The 17,232-nt window shown below is 41.1% G+C and overlaps 1 protein-coding gene across 19 annotated transcripts in view; it reads right to left on the bottom strand.

Annotated features, from left to right (window-relative positions):
* Positions 1 to 17,232, bottom strand: part of BBX (BBX high mobility group box domain containing) — a 150,373-nt gene that overhangs the window by 96,807 nt on the left and 36,334 nt on the right. The gene's annotated exons all lie outside the window — the stretch shown is intronic.

Here is a 17,232-nt window from a genome sequence, read left to right as displayed (position 1 = left end):
GCTCATTTGTGCTATGTTCAGCTCAACAGGATCCTTATCCTTATTCAGTTCTCTTCTAATGCCAAAAATAAATTGGAAAAGCATGAATATACCCTCATAACAGAAAGAAAGAAATAAAATTAATGATAAAATCTTCTCCATTGTTTTGTTTTAAAATCATCTGACAGACTTTAGGATAAAAAAATTAGCGCTCTTTTACAAGAGACTGGAAAACAGTACAGTGGAAAGAAAAATTATGACTATTAATTCTTCTTAATCCTACAGAACACTATTTAATACTGAATGATGATGCACGAGGGGAAAAAAGGAAGTATCAAAAAAATTTTGTTAAATTCTCACTCAAAATCTTGAAGCAAAACACTCCCAAAAGACCAAAAGCACCAAACCAAGAAAACCCCACCCCACAAACCATAGTGCAGCAAAATACTTGACACTAAAATACCTTCTCCTATGGTGCAGCTGCCAGTTTCAAAAATCAACTAGAGTGGGTACTTCTATTTTCACACCTTGTGATCAACCACATTATAAAAGATGGCCTAAATAATGGGCCCAGATATTAAAAATATATATATATACACACACCTGCAATTTAGCATTAAGAAATTATTTTGCCCCCAACATGCTGTTCCACCCTCAGCCAACAGCTTTGCAGTCTCTTATTTCCTAGTGTACAAAAATAAGTAAAATCTCAGAAGTGTTGCCCTGACTGTTATCTTCAAGTTTTATTGGACAGACTTCCCACAGAAGCCCTGAAGTGGAAAAAAAAAAAATGTGAAAAACTTAGATGCTACACACTAAGAATCTGGAAAAGCACAGAAATAAATATCGAATTGCAGGAAAAATATTTTTTCCTGGTTAGTTTAGACAAGACTTGTTTTTCAGGAGCTCTATGTTTACCCACATTGTTGTGTATGTTTAGAAGTTCGTGTGCATACCCTGTATCAGGCTTTCTATTAAAGCCAGTAGCTACACATGCAGAGCAGCAGGATTAACCCATGTACAAAAAGGTTATGATCAATGTAAATGGCAGGAAAAGAAAATGATCCATGTTTGTATCCATATACATTTCCAGCACATCAGCTCTGACAGAGCCAATGGTCTTACTGAAGAAGACCACCTGAGTCAGATTTCTGATCGAAACTAAATTTGAAGGAAAGTAGGGACTCTCACAGTGAGGCTGCCTTCTTCACAACCCCTCTCCAGTCCGATTTTGTCTCAAAACGGGAGGCACTGTATTTAAATTAAGGAAAGAAAGATATTTTAAGTATGATCACAAGTCCACAGAGATGTATTTAAAAACAGGCTTACAAAAGTTTTAGAATAAAGCTGTTTTTTTTAAAGGTGAAAAAAATTCTGGTTGCTTTTCCTGTTTCATCTCAAGAATACAACATTAAAACTATACCATGATACCCAGTTTTACACACAGATTACATAAACTTGCTATAAATGTATAGGTTTGCCATGCTCTGTGATCTTTGATAATTTTCATCCAAGTGTGCCTTCAGTTTTGGTCCTTTCCTGCCTCTTCAGGTCCATGGAAATTACGCACAAGAGGTAATAGCTCAACTGTCAAGGCAGCCCTCACATAAATTTGGGTGCAATAAAAAGGAGATGTGCTGGGACCAGAGCATCATCTTACTGTGGATCAAGTGGAGCTTTGCTGGTGAGAAGCCAGGCAGCCCATACGCCTGTGTAGGCTCTCATGGCTTTCCCAAAAGTTTTTCCTATTTAAGATCCATGAAAACGAACCTGTTTGGATGCTGGTCAGTGATGGTGCCCGCCTCTTTGAGAAGCCAGCTGTATGTGGAAAACCTTCCTACACAGGAATCCTCAAGAAAGCGTACTCTCCCAGTAGGCATCACTCCACAGTCTTCCCCAAATTCTGCATCTTATTTAGGGAAGTTTGTTATGTTTAGTGCTGCAGGTCATAAATTGGCTTTTCCTGTAAAAATCGAGAACCCATGTGAGACTGGACACGGCGCTGGAGGTGTTGAGAGGGCTCTACTCCAGTATCTGTCTAGCTGGTACCCCACGACGTCCATCCTATTCTGGAAAACAAGGGACACCGCTGGTTGACTCCTCTGTGAAGAGTCCCAGTAATGCAGTAATGAGGAGCATTAGGTGTCAGCTAGGGATTATTATTCTCCATTGCCAAATTACATATTTGTTTCTGTACTATATAATAGAAAGCTGCTTTAAATTCACTGCAGGAGTAGCCTTTTATGATGTAACAAATTCGATGATGATTAGTTACCCAAAATAAGTTTCACCTTCAAAGTGAGAGGTCAGTTACAAATCACTTGAAAAACAATCCAAACTTACAAAGGATGAAAAAAAAATCCTTTTTTTTTTTAAGAAATGCTGATGTCTTAGGTCCTTAATTGCTTTGTGCAATCACTCAGAAGTATTTATTTTAATATGTAATTACAGAAAGCATCTATATAAGTACTTTCTCCCCTCCTCATAGAAGGCATTTATAGATACCACAGAGCTATTTCTTAAACATTATTAACTGGAAGGCTGACAGAACTGAGGCAACCTGAATGGGCTGAAGGACAATTTTTCCCCCCCCCTTTGTCAATACCACACACAGACCAGCTCAACCACCATCATCCATCAGTCCTGCACCTCTTCCTTAGGATGAGTTCCAACACCGTGAGCATCCCCAGCGTATTAGAGAAAACCACACCAGATAATCATGACTGCCTTGGGAGATTGATGTAGCGGCTGGTCATGACCCTGACAACAATTTCAGTAATTACTGCACTTTTATTAAGAGTTTCAGAAAAGCTACTTTTTAAAGTCTATGAGACCGTACCTTTATCTCAATTTCGCCTGTTCAGTAAAGATTTCATTACTCTGAAATAGAGCCAAGCTACTTAGGATGGGATGCTGTTGCCTAAAAACAGGCCTTCACTGCCTGTGAGCACATGAGAAGTGCTGGAGTACCCAAGACCTCCCCAGGGGCTGGCAGATATGCCAGAGGACGCCCAGAAGATGCCCACCTTTCTGTAGCAGTAGCTGGATGCCGGGCACGTGGGGGCCGATACCCTGGGGGCAGGAAAATAAACACTGCCCTTGGCAGCAGTGCACTTACGGCCTGCCTCCCCCTCCTGTGGTCACCAACTTGCAGCACTTATATTTGGGCTCCATTTCAAATGCACAAGTAATCCCTGAGGTCAACAGAAGGAAGCTTCAGTGGAGAAGTTATGCTTAAGTGTAAATATTCTCAAGATCAAGACTTGAGGGCTGTGGCCTTTGAGCCCTCGCTTGCTGCAGCACTCCTGTTGACCTTGGGAAACGCCGGTGAGATGGGCTGCCCACAGAAGTCCCTGTCATACAAGCTAAAATTTTTTTTGCAGAATCTGACTTTCAGCAGAAGGTGCAAACCAATAATAAAAGTTATTAGCAGTATTATAAGAAGGATAAAGACCATGGGATAAAGAACAGATTCATTTTGTCTTGAAAAAAAAATAATAAAGAGAAACAGTTCTTTGTTCTGCCACAGCCTCTTACTTGAGGGCAGAAAGGCAGGGAAGAACTGGCTACAAAAATCCTGATTTCACAGAGGCTGCCCCAGGAGAGAAGGAGAGTCACAGGGACCACAGCTCACTCTTAAATATCATACCTTGGTGCACAGCCAAGAGATATGCAGAAGCCAAAACACAGCATGCTAGGAGCTGCCTAAAGGCAACTCTAACAGGGACGAGCTCCCAAGTACTTCCAAAAATGCATCACAAGAAACTACCTTTGCTCTACGCGCTGCTCCGGGGCCAAGCATAGGTAGCAAACCGCACAGCTGGACAAGTTATCACTGCAGTTAAAGTGGGAACCAATTAATTTTTCTTTAGAGGTACATATATGAAACTCTCACTAAAGGAGATGAGCCTGCACGTTAACACCAGACTTAGCCATGAAAGCTCTTCGGTGATTTTATACTGAAAAATGGTATTTCTGTCTTAAGATGACACAGTAACACTCAAATCCTTTTCCTAACAGCACACTTTGAAGTTACAGTGTGTTCTGAGGACATCACATGGCAATGCACTTGTATCATCTCATAATTAACTGTAATTACTATACGATCATTTCCAGACTTAAATGTAGTTAACCATTAACCTGTATTTGTAGCCTGTATTTGCTGAACAGCATGGTATGTTCCTTCATTCCCCGATGCTATGTAATCGTGCAGTTACAGACCTTATCAGAGTGGTCAACTAAAACAGTTTTTGCGGGGGTGAGAGGAAAGACCACAGATATCTAGTTATTATTTAAACATTTTTTAATAAAAAACGCTGGTTTTTCATAAAACTTTGTCGGGAAACAAAATAAATGAACATGGGACTGCTAATTTTCATGCTTTCTGGACAACCCCCCCCTCACACCTCCAGTTTCAGTCCTTGTGCCTATACCAGCGTAGGAAAAAGTGGCTTCAAGACAACTCTTTGAGCTTCCAGCTGGATTTCATTACTATGCCTGATCTGTATATGTACATGTCTATTAGAAAAAAAAAAGCATACTTTGAGTCTCCAACATAGTATAAAAGTAATTTAGTTGCTTCTTCCATAATAATGAATGTATTGTTAACATATTTGTAAAGCATTTGCAGTAAGATTCAGCTGTTGTGAAAAAAATAATACAACGACAATATAGCGTAAAGAACACTATTCAGTATTTATTATCCATTCTAGCAGTGTGGATAGTCAACAGCAGAATGCCAAGGATGACTGCAGAACTGTTGCATACACAAAGTTATGTATATTAAATCTAGGCTTGGGTTTTTTTGTTGTTTGGGTTTGATTTTGTTGGTTTGTTTTTGTTTTTAAATGAATAACACTGAACAGGTTTGTGCAATCACATCTATGGAACTCACTCTGTATTCTGTCATAAACTGAGGTGTTACAGACCTCTACCAACTTTAAAGAAAGTGCCTGATGCAGAAATATACCACGAGATAAACTGAGATAAGCTGTCAATCACAGAGATGAACTCGCTATTATATTCTAATATATATCAAGTACTGTATTGAAGTCTGTTTTGCTGCTCCTTTACATTTGAGAGGGAATAACAGAAACAATTTAGAAATTCAGAATACGTATCAACTAGCTACCATCAGGACTCCCCTTCCACACAGGATCTGCTGCAGCCCATCTCAGGCTGTTAAAAGCCCTGCCACAAACAGTTCATCTCTTTGGAAACTCAATCCACAACTTTCAACTGCTTGAGAAAGACTCCTGGCTGCCCGCTTGGCCAGCGTGAAGTGCTACTTTGAGGTCTCTAGCACCACCTTACCCAGAGTTTCTGCCGCAACCCTAGTTAGGGAGCCAAGCTTTATTAAACAAACACAGATTCCTTATCCTCCTTGCTGAACATGCAAAGAGCAAATGTGTCATCTTGTCCAGCATGATGCATTGGCACAACACAAATACACTGTTTAGTTGCAAATTACCTGGAAATACTATGCTGGAAAGGAGACAGACTGAGATTGTGACTGACTTCAAAGGATTCTCAGTGAAATTAGCACCAATATCAGTCTAAAATGAGGTATCAGTACTAACAGCTGCTATTTAAGTATTTCAGCACTCTTCTCCCATAGGTTTCCCGTTCTGAAGGCCAGGAAGGGTAAAGAAGATGGTAGGAGTTTGGTCACCCTGGTTGGGGAGGACTTCTCGTGCACCACAGGGTGGCCTAGGCAGTTGCTACACAATGCACTGGAACAGGCTTTTATGCCAAATCCAATTCTCAGCAGTACAAAAAGCATTCATCTTAAAGCAGCTTTGGGAGGATGAAGAAACCTAATCCTAGAGGGAACCCCCGTGCCCATGTACAATAGAAATCCCACCCACACCAAAACAATTTTCTGGATGCACATCAAAGAACATACCCTCTTCGGAACGAACGCTAAGTACACCCGTCTCAGAACTGTGTCAATATTGGCACTGGGAAATGAAACCTGACTTCTAAAACTGGCGCTGGGAAAGACTCCAGTTGTCAGAAACTTCATGAAAGCCCTAGTGCAATGTTACCTGCACTACAGCCGATAGTAACCCAGGTACAGACCTTCGCAAAATACAAGGTTAGGGCATGAAAATATCCTGGGTTTTTGCAGGACCGATTAAAAGTTTTAGGAGCACTTGTTTTAAGACACATTCAGTTTACAGTTATCTAATCCAATACATAAATGAAAAAGGCAAACTTCTTCAAAGATATCTGCAAACAGTCCTGAACAGGATTTCAAGTTAACAATTAAATCTTACTTCATAATCAAATGCTTGTATTTGAGGGGAAACTGGGAAGTTGGAAGTGGGTAAGAAATATCTGCAGCTTTACTTCTTAATCCTAAATCCAGCAACTTGTGTAAGAAAAACTGCTGTACAACCTCGTCTCAAACAAAATTCTCCTCTTCATTCAAAAAGAGCTTCTCAGACGCTGAAGGAGTTTGTTTTGTGGTTTTGGGGTTTTGGGGTTTTTTTCCCTAAATAAACACAATGCAACCCTCATTATCGGTCTCAGCCAAACTGTTCTCAGGACTCCCTTCCCCGGGTCTCTGCACAAGACACAATATTACAAACTACGCTAGTTGACCATTCTGAAAATTTACTATGCTAAGGGCTGGAACAAAGAAATATCAAAGGGACTGGCTATTCTATCACCACATGATAGCCGATGAACAAGCAGCAGCAGAAAGGTAGGCAGGCAAGCAGAGAGAGTCCCGTGAGCTAGAGGTCTGCAGAGGGGTGACAGCACCTTGCTCAGCCCTTTCCCTGCCGCGGTCAGCATGGCCGTTTGATTCGATGCAGCCACTTGAGAGAGGAAGTTGAACATAAAATATACCGCCGCCACTTGTGCTCCCGACTGCTGCAGCAGCCCCACTAATTCCTGAAATGCCAGATGCCCTCAGAGCCGCTAACCTGTACACATCCCAGCACGTCACTCAGGGCCCAGGAGAACAAGAGGAGGGACCTGGCAGAGGCCAGGGGAGAAAGGACTGGCACGCATGCACACACATGAATGCCTCTCCCTTTGCATAGCTCTAAATAAAATTAAGCCGCTCACGTCATTTCCACTGCCAGATTAGCTCAAGCATGGTAAATTTCCAATTCAGCTCATTCACCTCACTTTGATCCATGCTACATGCTGCCTTCTATTCATATCTACAACCATCACTGACAGCAGCAGGAAAAGTAGCATAAATCCAACAATAAAACACTTTTAAGAGTGAGAAGTTAATGGGAGCTACAGGATTAGGTTCGTTTTATTTTTCTCTTTCCCACTTTTTTTTTATTTTACTAGTCTGATATTAACATGCTGCAGCATAATTACTGCTGATTTTATTTCTCTTGCTGCACAGAAGAAATTAAAGCACTGAATTCACCCAAACCAAGTAAGTTTAAATAGATGATGATCAGCTTCCTCTAGCCTTGCCCCTGAACCTCCCTCCTTGACCTTTCAATTAAGCAAGGCAAGGGATCTCCTTAGAACTATGGCTTTTAAGTAAATAGATACAAACATGAAAATCTCAGAAGGCAAATTAAACAGAACGTGCAGTGTAACAAATAAAATAATGAAGCAGCAGCAAGAAGGATGGAAATGATTTAAGCAAATACAAAAAAACCCCAGTTTCCTTATTTCATTATTTCTCATCAGTTCTATCATACTTCATTTAATCATTAGTCTAGTTTTAAATTACGGGTCATGTAGTTTCCCTTTAGACCAGTATGAAATTGCTATAGCATGTTTCCTAAACTTAAAAATCCCAACATACGGGGTCCTGGGGCAGAAAAGAAGGTAGGGAGGAAGGGAAGGATGCCTATGCATGTATGTCAGGGTATGCATATTTTCCAAGAGGGGAGGGGATGTCTGCATACATATATGAATTACATACTTTCTATTTATGCATGTAGGACATGTAACTGAAAATCCCATATAACAGCTGCTTTTATATCATGTCTTTGTGACACATCCAAAGAACTAAACTCCAACATGCTGCTGGTTAAACATAACCCTCAAAAGGGACATAAGTTTGGGCCAAGAAAATTGTAGTCCAGGTTTGCAAAGACTCAACTTAATCCAGAATTGCATTTTTGGAAGATAATTCAGAAGGGTTTTTGGACTTATCAACAGGTCTTATGTATTTAAGAGAGAAAAGGGAAAACTTTAGCTGAAGAAAACTTCCAAACATGACAGAAGCAGGAAGGCTGGTATGCCTGACCCTTACTTAAAAGTAGATATACACTCTTAATGTGTATTAAGTTTAAAACCGGGACTAGCACTATGCTTAAAATGAACACTAAGCACTCAAACACTACAACTTCAAAGAATAATACAAAATCTTCACAGATCAAGCCATAGTTCAAGGCCAAGTCTCACCTCTACGGGATTCTGGGCTTACAACAACAATTTTGAAAAAATAAGTATCATCAGCCATGTGCACTGTTGCTTTATCCAGCACACACTTTGCAGCAGGAACTGGTCATACTTAATGGCAACTAATGATTCATTTTTACACCTCAGAAATAAAAACGGATGTCCAAGAAACACATGGAGCAACAACGGTACCACCTCATCATCTAATTACCTAGATAAAGTGACTATATGCTTAGTACAGACATTGGCAAATATATGTTTATGAAACTGAAGCATCATTTACGCTGTCTCTAAATGACAGGAAGATTATTTAATCCTGAGCGTTGTAGGGTGAGTGAACACTGAGTACGCAGGGAAATCTGTAGGGAGTTTGTGGAAATTCTGCCTGGGCCTTAATTTCAATATAATCTGTTCAAATTTTTTCCAGCCTAACGGGATTCATCCATCCATCCACAAGACACAAAGAAGAGGCAAAGATAGTGTTCTGTTGCTGGTGGTTTGGGTGGGTTTTTTTGTGGGTTTTCTTTTTCTGAAAGCTTGCAAAATAAGAGTTGTAACAGCAGAGCTCGACATAAAACCAGATTATCACTTGTAGTCTAGTCAATAAGTAGTGCAACTTGTAAAATGAGCTTATTCACATGTTCATTGCCTCAATAAATTCACCCTGACTTTAAGGGGGTCTGGACCTTTGTTTTGCAAATACTTTCAAAGTACATATCGACAAACGTCACAAATTAGTCATTTCTAGAGGTATATTATCCTGTAACTACTTCAACTCAAACTAAAACCCATGTCAACACTTCCTTCAGTTGCAACATACATAACCTCTTTATTTCGGTGCATCTCATTCTGTACAGACCAAGAACAGCCCTCTCCTTCCCGTACCAGCTCTTCACCTCCACCGCTTTTTTCAGCCGAGTGTACCTACCAGCAGGCTGAAGGAGTCATCTAGTGGCCACAGACAATTCCTGCAGCCTCACAGCTTCTGCAGTCCTGCTGTCAGGGCAAGACACAAGATTTTTGAACCCTTAAAGCACATGCAGCACTGACAAAGAGTCCGCTGGCGGAGCTTCAGCTGAAGGTCCAGTATCTGAACCGTGATACAGCCCTAGCAGCCACGTCCGTGATGTTCTGTGGTCATGTTCCCTATCATGCCCTAAGCATTAGGTTTCCCAGTTCTGGCCCACATCAAGGCCGAATTCAAGTTCTGTCCTTCTTAAACATGCTTGGAAGTAGACATGGCTGTGTTGTTTCTAACCCATACGTAGTTCACCGTTCCTCTTCAGGGGCCGGCAAAGAGATTTTCTGAATAACGTTACTACATGTGCAAAGCACCAGTTCAAGTGAGAGTCTTGCCCACCGATCAAAGAGCAGAGCAGCAGCACAGCAAGCTACCCGGTCTCACTCGGTTCCCATCCCTCCTCCACCCCAAGCCTGCTGTGTGGGTTTGGACAAAGCACCTGAGTATTTAGGCAAGGTATCTCGGTCATGGAAGAATCATCTGCCTAATAACATGCAAAACTCAGTAAGAACCGTAATATGTTAAACGGGTATTCAAAGTATGATTTAAAGTAACACTGATAAACAGTATTAATACCTATACAAATCTTATTAAGCTTCATGAAAATTTGTAATGCTTTATCAGTTCTCTGTTCAACACCTCCAGTCAGGTAATCTCCACAAATTTAAGGCAGTATAATTTTATTTGAAAACCTTAAATATTCATCCCTCAGATGAATGGTCATTTCAACGATACTAGAAATTACGAAGTGAAAAATCAGTACTGATTTTTTCCATAAAAACCTTAGTTTGAAACAAACTCGGATTCTGATCAATTTTTGTTCCTCTGTGTTAATTTGTGTGTCACCTCTTGAGTAACTGAACTGCAGGGACCCGACCAAAGAGCAAGACTGTCTTAAGTTTCTTTTTGTTTCTGGAAATCACTTTTCTGCAACACTAACGCCAGGCTCTGGAAGGAAGCGTTGCTACTCTTCCTTCACAGAGCAGAGACTGCAATTTACATCTTTTCTTTTTAAATGCTTGCACTGTTGCTCAGAGGTGAATCTAATGCAGTGAGCATCAGGTGTTAAACATTCCCCCCTCCAATTTTCTAAACACACACACACACTACCTATGCAGTTTAACATCTTATAACTTAATCTCAGCAGCAGTAGCACCCCCCCTCCCCGAAAATCAGGAACTACAGGTTCTTCAGATCTCTCATGGATGAGCCAAAAAGACTTCCTTAAATTCATACTCAACCTCCCTGTGACTCAGAGCCTCTATCTGCCTCAATCACCTCAGTCAGGAAAGTGTCACTGAGCTTTCTTCATCAATCCTATAAATCACTTGGGTAATTCAAGTGAAGAGCGCTATAAAAGTGCAAATTATCATTATGGTATTGTTAAGGAGCTCTGACCTATTTCAAGCTGCAGTTGAAGGTGGAAAATGGTGGTACCACAACTATACCAACAGGTGAAAGAAAGAAAAATGAGCCTTGCAAGCCCTAATGTCAGAGTTAAATAAAGACGGTTCCTTCAAAATGGTGCGGCATGAGCAGCTGCTAAGTGATGTTTAAAGCTAGTATTTAGCTCAGCCACCCTCTGATCTCAGCAGGCATGCCTCCACCTTGCATGTTCACAGGTCAGATCTGCCTTACATGGAAGACCTGGAGAAAGACTGGCTCTAAAGCACATTTATTTCTGTAAGGTGGGGGACACCTTACCCTGTTAGGCCAGTAAATCACCAAGAGCTGTTCCTTGCTACTCACTGCTCAGAGGCCCAGTCACAGAGGTGTCTGGAAGCTAGAAAATGGTTCTGCGGCACTCCAAGGTTTGCACAAGCACACCCTAGATCTATTTTTCTAGTTTTTAAACAGGCCTAATTTGTATTGTCAATAAAAATACTGATATTCTGCAGTCTTAACTGGCCAACACTATATGAAGGGTAAGGCCACTCAAGACTTTCACACAGATTTAACCCATTCTAATTTTCTTTCTTAATTTTGTTTATGTATTTTACATGTGAGATCCTCTTTGGAAAGAGCAATGAAAGAGTGGGTTCGCTGCTGGTCTAAAACAGCATGCCAAAAAATTTCACTGATGAAATGAGTAGTAGACAGTAGTAGAGACCTACTGATTTATACTGTGCTAGGCCGAGTCACATTGCCCTGTCTCACACCATGCTTTTGGTGCACTGCAAAGAGTGAATGAGGAACAGTAACAGTCACTCAAGCCCACTTTGTCCTGCTATTACAAGAAAGATGCACAGACTTTTTATATTACACACATATACATACACACAGACATAATGCGTTTATGTGTGTATATATCTATACATACTTTTTTGCAGGTACATGCAAGATAAAAAAAAAAACAAACAAACACTACACAGTAGACTGGTTTGCAAAGTAGCCATGCAGAAGAAAAATAGTGGCAGAGTGGAGTAAAAAGACAAGAAATTACAAAATACCACAGCCACTCTTAAAATATCTATCTACCTTTGTGCACTGAAATTAAAACATGAAGCTCCTTCTGGAGCTTCTACTACTTCTTAATATGCAGATCAGCCAAAGCACGGCTGTACTTTGTTAGTGCTGCAAGTACCTGGGTTGACAGACTTCCTTTTGATAAAAGGTTTATTATATTTATCAGGCTTTTATGACCCCAGAAGACAGCCATAATTTGTCTTTCCTAAAGGTCCTACCACAGACCACCTGGGAACTCTGGTTAGCTGGGTAGCTGCCCCCTGCCCCCACCCCAAGATGTTTCACAAAGGGAACATTATACTCATCTCCCAGAGATAGCACAATTTTACAGAATTATTTCCAGGTATAATTCAAGGAGGCTGACCATGTTAAACACATTACTGACTCAAGCCTAAGCATCTCAAGACAGCCTCTCTTTGCACCTTAATAACTCATCAGAAATCAGCTAAACAGTATCAGTCAACTGAAGATGCTTTTCTCTAAGGGCCCTGCCCTCCTATCATTCCTCAGCTTCCTGACCTGCAGGACAAGCTGAAATACCTCTCTCAGAACTGCCAGGAGCAAAGGATTTATCTGCTTTTATGTATATTTGTCAACCCATACTGCAGGAAATTTAATCAGAAGCAACAGTCTAAATTACTGATAATATTTAAAATATATTCACTTATTCTGAAAGCTCAGCCAGAAAGTACCTTTTTCCACTGCCTAACCACCACTTCACCAATGCAGCAATTTGGATTCCTTGTCTCACTAGAGGTCCACCAGAGAGCAGATGTCCATACCTGCAGCAAACATTTCCACGTGGAGATTCAGAACTCACAGAGCTCAGTGGAACCTGCCAGAGACTCAGAGTCAGACATCCAGTGAAAGCCCAGCATCTAATTCAGAAAGCCTCCACCACAGTCTTATTCCTGTGATCCTTTTGAATAAACCCTGAACACCACTGCAGATGGGAAGGCCTCAGTTGTGTTGTTAGACTCTGACCTAGTCTTTTTCAAATGGGGCCTGGCTAGCTGGCTGCTGTCTCGCAGCCTTGAAAGGGGGAGGAAATAGCTTAAATCTAGTAACTCTTTATTGGCCCTGACTAACAAGAACCTGCTTCTTGAGCGAGTTCCACCAACATGGGAGGTATGACTGCTGACAGATTTTGTCAATGCACATAGGCCCACATGGAATTTGCTTGCAGTTTTACCCAAGAAACTTCCAGGCGTTTACACACCCAATTGCTATTTCTGAGTTACTCCATACACTAACAAGCTTCAAGGGGCACCATCAGTCACAAAGTAATTTATCCAAGTATAGAACACTTATAGCAACATTAGTATCATTTTTAAACTTAAAACATACATTCTTGTAGCCAGCTGGGAACAGGAAAACTCAATTAAATTATTTTCACTTCTCTTACAGACAGTTTCACTTTTGAATTAGTTTGGGAAACAAACATTTTGCTTGAACATCTGCATATAGATGTCCCTTCAATTTGAAAATATTTTAACCTTCCAATATAAAAAAAAACCACTTTACCTTATAGCAGTGATCTAACAGATGAGAGGGGAGGGATCCATTTTGAGTAGCTTTACTCTGCAGGGGATCCTGCTCATATTTAGTTGAAATGCACAATTTTTCCACTAGCATCTTTTGGGACTGCTTTTGGGGGGGGGGGGAATTCCCCTGTGAAGCCTTAGCCCTCATTACAAAATACATGTCCCGCCATACTGAAGTTTCACATGTGAAAAATCTCAGATGCTGCCAGGGTTTCAACTCAGGTTAGCTGGCCATCAGGGAAGACTATGTCCCAAGGCAGCACAGCACACCAGCTCCCTGCAGCATCCCTCCACAGCTGTGAGGCTCTCCCAGTGTCACCCTGGACAGAAGTCTGTGGAGAACACTGCTGCCATTACACCGTGTCCACACGGAGGGCGGACACAACACTGTTAGAAGGTGCTGCAACAGGGGCAGTAACTCCATGTCCTCACCAGCAAAAGCTGTGTACTTACAGAACCATGGTCACCCCCCCAGCTGCATCAGCTCTCGAGATGTTAGGTCCCTCATATTTTGCTGTAATTTGCCTAGCAGAGAAAGCATTATTCTTGTGATTTACTTTCATTAACTAGCTTCTCCACTTACAGGAAGAGGAGAGAGACTTATTTTTCCCCTCCAAAAGAAAGATACAATGAAACCAAACTGCCTTTTTTTTTTTTTAATGCTTGGGATTCTAGGTAGTTCTTTCAATCCTTCTGGCTTTATAAAAGCCAACTGAATTTCATGCTGTGCAAGCTTGATAGGAACATTTAAATAAGTTTTCGTTGTCATCCTGAAACTATCACTCCTTTTGTTCCTCTCCCACAAATACAATTTTTGTTTTGTATAAAGTTTTCATTGGACGGCACCTTTTTGTAGCTTACGGTACCCTTTGAATTAGCCTTTCTTCACTACGAATTACCCTTGCTTCACTACGAGGGTGGTACTGGAACAGGTTGCCCAGAGACGTTGGGGATGCCTCATCCCTGGAAATGTGCAAGGCCAGGTTGGATGGGACTTATGAGCAACCTGGTCTAGTGGAAGGTGTCCCTGACCGTGGCAGCAGGGTTGGAACCAGATGATATTTAAGGTCCCTTTCAACCCAAACCATTCTATGATTCTATACTCTAAAGTATTACTCAAAAACCCGAGGCGTCAATGTGCCACATTTTGCTATGGGTTTTCAGTTTACTTTGGTAGGGCAAGGGAAGGAGCAGAGATGATATTTTCAACTCCTAACTCTACTATCTGAACAACTTCCAAGCAAAGCAAACATTGATCCTTTAATCCCTTGTCAAAATCCACTAGCACAGATTTCTGTACTTGTACAGTCTCACAGAGGGTAGCAAGGCCCTGACAAATGCATGGGACTACACTAGCAAAATCTCAAAATCGGATCTTTATCTTGTGATGTAACGTTTGACTACCCTAGCCAAAACACAGCCCCAGGGAATTCATGTAGAAATATGTATTGCTGCTTTTTGCCAGCACCTAACACACATAACAAAAGCTTGAAAACCACTAACAAAAACTTCCTGAACTCCACAAATCATACCCAAGCAACAACAATCACCCTGCTATTTAGAAAACAAACAAAAGATATTATAGTACTGGCCACAGATACATACTTTTCTTACAGGCTGTTGGAGGAGAAGCTGCCTTCTCCTTTAGAGATATTCTGTCACTAGTCAAAATCTCAGAGTAACTGATCATACGAACAATTTACAGCACCAACTCCGGACTGAAATTTAACCAGCACCTTAAATCTGTAGTAAACTGGTATTCTGCATCCAGACAGAGCTACCTTGCTAAAAATCACTTACCAATCATACTCACTGAAAGTCCCACGCAACTTTTAAGAACAGACCGACATGTAGCATGCTATGCTGGGTCACACAAAGGAAAGCTATGCGAGACAGCAACTACTTCAGAAAGGATCACAGGAGAAAGATAAAAGCAACATCACAATTAAGACATGTTATCTTCAGCATCAGTAACTAACTGATGCTATCTGGACTGGAAGCTATCCAGACTGCAAAATCATGTTTAAAAGAAATATGTATGTCCCCAGAAGAAGAAATATTGACAATAGTGGTCTATTTCTGGAGATACATCCTCCTTCTCTTGCATTGTACTTGGCCTGCCCTTAAGGCTCTAGCTTGACAAGCAGTAAGATATCGTAAGCCAGCTTTGAAGCCAAAAGCAGTCCTGTCCCCTTTCCTGCTTCTATTCCTCACATTCCTGGACCCCTTTTTTGGGGCAACAGAGCTGTTCAGTTCTCTGGTTTGATTCATGACACAGTATATGATCCACCCAATGGTGGTCAGATCTATCTTTAGCGGACAGAAAAAGTTAAGCTCATAAAACATGTTCATTTCAGCTATGATCAGTCTTCCAGTCCAGTTCATTATACAACTGCAAAGACACCCACATGGCCCCATAGGGTAGGATGCTAGCGTCTGAGGCTGGGACTGTTTCTTTCAGTGACAGTGCTGCCATTTAAACATGGTACTTCACTATTACTTCTGTCAGATAAGTCTTATTCATTTCTTTGTCAGGGAGCTGTAGTTCAAATAACGTATTGTATCTTCCATCTATGTTGAAGATGGGGTCAGCATTACACATGTAGTGAACTGAAGGTGAAAAAAGAGCACGTGAGCCATACCTTTCACTCTTCATGCCCACAAATAGAGAGCACTTGTTAATACCCTTGCAGTCTCTCCAACAAGAAAGGATCCAACTTGCAGACGGAACTTCCCATCCCCCTTCACTGCACTCCAAAATAAATTAACAAATTTCCACAAGTTAACAGAAGACCAGGTCACCAATATGTGACAAAGAAGTAGCAAATGCTTTGACCACAGCTGTCAGCAAGGCTGGCAAATCAGTTATAAGCACAAAATTTAGAACCACTGGTGGGAACCCTTGACTCTCTTGATACAGGTTGGATTTTTTACAGCAGCCTCCTATCAATCAGAATGCAAATTTTGAAAATAAGTACAAAGTGAGTAAAACAGCACAGAAGTCCAGCAGCTGTTGGGCTTGATGCTTACCATCATGCCTGTGTTCTCAGTGCCACAGAGTCTCTCTACTGGCAGAATGCAAGTAAAAAGGTAGTAACTTTGGCAAGTGAGAGTTGGGTACTTTGGCCCACATGGGAAATACATTTGCATCTATAGGGTAAGCATGTATCTCACATATTTCTTGTGGAGACAGTAGCATTTAGAACTATCTTTAGAATCAACACACTGAGGTAAATGGGCATCATCTTTCTAACATACTGGTATGCACAGCACATAAAACGTCTTTAACCACAGTTTTATCCCTCAGAGTAATGACATAACACAGGGTTAATTTCTTGAGCACAAGTCTATAGCAAGAAGTAGATTTAGCAGCAATGAATTTACAGATTGCATGGAGGCAAAACCACACAGTGTAGTATACCCAGCACCTTAAACCAAATACAAAAGATGCAGGGCCATACATGACTGGAGGTTTTATTATTACTTCCTATACGATGCTCTTCCACCACTACCACAGACAGGCCATAGACTGGGCAATGAAAGTGGTTTCTTGTTTTTCTTTTGACCTTACACGTTTATCTACAAAGCTGTTCAATTACAAGTGTTAAGCGTGGCCCAGTAACACAACACACTTAAGAAAATACTCTCCTACTTGCCCCACAACTGAAAGAAGTGGTGCTAATTTCCACCAAGCAAAAAAGGAAAGTCAGTCATGCCCCAAAATATTACCACAAATCAAACCCCAGTTTCTAATTCACCATACCTCTCCCATTTTCCATCAAAATGCAAACTTTGAAAATCAAAGGTTCCCCAGAACTGCTTTCAGCACAGCTA

The sequence above is a fragment of the Nipponia nippon genome, unplaced genomic scaffold (genome assembly GCF_047370975.1).
Source record: "Nipponia nippon isolate SJK-2023a ecotype South Korea unplaced genomic scaffold, ASM4737097v1 scaffold_2, whole genome shotgun sequence".
Classification (NCBI taxonomy): domain Eukaryota; kingdom Metazoa; phylum Chordata; class Aves; order Pelecaniformes; family Threskiornithidae; genus Nipponia; species Nipponia nippon.
This window is presented reverse-complemented; position numbering and strand designations above follow the sequence as displayed.